The sequence below is a fragment of the Chiloscyllium plagiosum genome, unplaced genomic scaffold, assembly GCF_037043375.1.
Source record: "Chiloscyllium plagiosum isolate Xiang-an unplaced genomic scaffold, Cpla_swu_hap1 HiC_scaffold_18, whole genome shotgun sequence".
Lineage (NCBI taxonomy): Eukaryota > Metazoa > Chordata > Chondrichthyes > Orectolobiformes > Hemiscylliidae > Chiloscyllium > Chiloscyllium plagiosum.
Genome location: NW_028270156.1, coordinates 36,457,066 through 36,459,241, shown reverse-complemented (window position 1 = coordinate 36,459,241; position 2,176 = coordinate 36,457,066). Strand labels below are relative to the sequence as shown.

Sequence of the window (2,176 nt, the reverse complement as noted above, 5' to 3'; positions counted from 1 at the left end):
CTTTGTGCATCATGTCTCACAAACTTGATAGAGGTATTTGAAGAAGTAACAAAGAGGATTGGTGAGGGAAGAGTGGTGGATGTGATATATATGGACTTCAGCAAGGCGTTTGACAAGGTTCCCCATGGGAGACTGGTTAGCAAGATTAGATCTCATGGAATACAGGGAGAACTAGCCATTTGGAAACAGAACTGGCTTAAAGGTAGAAGACAGAGGGTGGTGATGGAGGATTGTTTTTCAGACTGGAGGCTTGTGACCAGTGGAGTGCCACAAGGATCAGTGCTGGGTCCACTAATTTTATCATTGAAATAAACGATTTGGATGTGAGCATAAGAGATAGAATTAATAAATTTGCAGATGACACCAAACTTGGAGGTGTAGTGGAAAGCAAAGAAGGTTACCTCAGATTACAACAGGATCTTGATGAGATGGGACAATGGACTGAGAAGTGGCAGTTAAATGTGAGGTGCTGCATTTTGGCAAAGCAAATCTTAGGAAGAGACCTTGGAGTGCAGATTCATAGCTGCTTGAAAGTGGAGTTACAGGTAGATAGGTCAGTGAAGACGGTGTTTGGTATGTTTTCCTTCTTAGGTCAAGAATATTGAGTACAGGAGTTGGGAGGTCATGTTGCGGCTGTACAGGACATTGGTTAGGCCAAATTTGGAATATTGCGTGCAATTCTGGTCTCCTTCCTATCGGAAGGAAGTTGTGAAACTTGAAAGGATTCAGAAAAGATTGACAAGGGTGTTGCCAGGGTTGGAGGAGTTGAGCTATAGAGAGAGCTTGAATAGGCTGGGGCTGTTTTCCCTGGAAAATCAGAGGCTGAGGGGTGACCTTATGCAAAATCATGAAGGGCATGGATAGGATAAATAGGCAAAGTATCTTCCCTGGGATTGGGGAGTTGAGAACTAGAGGGAATAGGTTTAGGGTGAGAGGGGAAAGATATAAAAGAGACCTAAGGGACAACTTTTTCATGCAGAGGATGGTACGTGTATGGAATAAGCTGCCAGAGGAAGTGGTGGAGGCTAGTACGATTGCAACATTTAAAAGGCATCTGGATAGGTATATGAATAGGAAGGGTTTAGAGGGATATGGGCTGGGTGCTGGCAGGTGGGACTAAATTGGGTTGGGATATCAGATTGGCATGGATGAGTTGGACGGAAGGGTCTGTTTCCGTGGTGTACATCTCTAAGAGTCTTTGACTCTATGATTGCAGACTCCAACGAAGCTGGTCATATTTTCAAAGTGTTCGTTCATCATACCTGAACATCTTCACGCTGCCATACTCGAAATCAATTGCTTTTCTCCAGCACTGATCCACTCGACTGTGTCTGCAATGAAAGAGCATATTTGGACAGATGAAATTCAGCAAACAACAGAGTAATTCTGTCAAATGCAATCAACGCTCTCACTCAGAGGCAGAGTAAGGCGGAAAGTAGCAGCTCATGCGCCAATTCCTCCTGACGACCAACTGCAGCCGCCTGTTGTCTTTGCAGCAATGTCTGCAGTGGAGCTGTTGCTGCCGTTTGAACTGACGGCGACTGAGGGAAGCGCCACGCGATCGCCGGGGGCTGTGGCGCGCGCCTGTACTCCCGCTACTGGGAGGCTGAGGCTGCTGGATGACTTGAGGTTGGGAGTTCTGGGCTGTTGTGGTCTGTGTCGATCGGGTGCCCACACTCAGGGGCAGTGTCCACATGGTGCTCCTCGGGGAACTCGGGTATACCAGGTGTGCTGCAGAGGGGTGAAACGGAGCAGGTCAAAGCCCCCGCACTGCTCAGTAGTGGGATAGCACCTATGAATGGATGCAGCAGTGCAGCCTGACCAATACAGTGAGACGCAGTCTTTTACACCATTCTTTACCTTGCGGCATTCCCATCTTTTGCCATCAGTGCAAACAATCTCGATGTCTCAATCCTGCTTCCTTCCTTCCCTACTCACGCCCTCCAGCCCCTACGTTTATTCACTCTCACGATAATCAATTTTTACAACGTCAGCAACATATCCACACATTTTACAACAACCGAATCTCTCTACCATTCCTCCACACTCACCCAAACACACTCATTCCATCATTGCCTTCATTACCTCACACTTCCCACACTGCATTTTCTACCTCTCTTCAATATTCACTTCCCTTTTACTGCTCCCTGCTGTTCACAGCACCTCCTGTTCTGAG

General features: G+C 47.1%; 1 pseudogene; it reads left to right on the top strand.

Annotated features, from left to right (window-relative positions):
- Positions 1-1,563: 1,563 nt before the first annotated feature.
- On the top strand, positions 1,564-1,846 carry LOC148146898 (signal recognition particle RNA; annotated as a pseudogene).
- Positions 1,847-2,176: the final 330 nt, after the last annotated feature.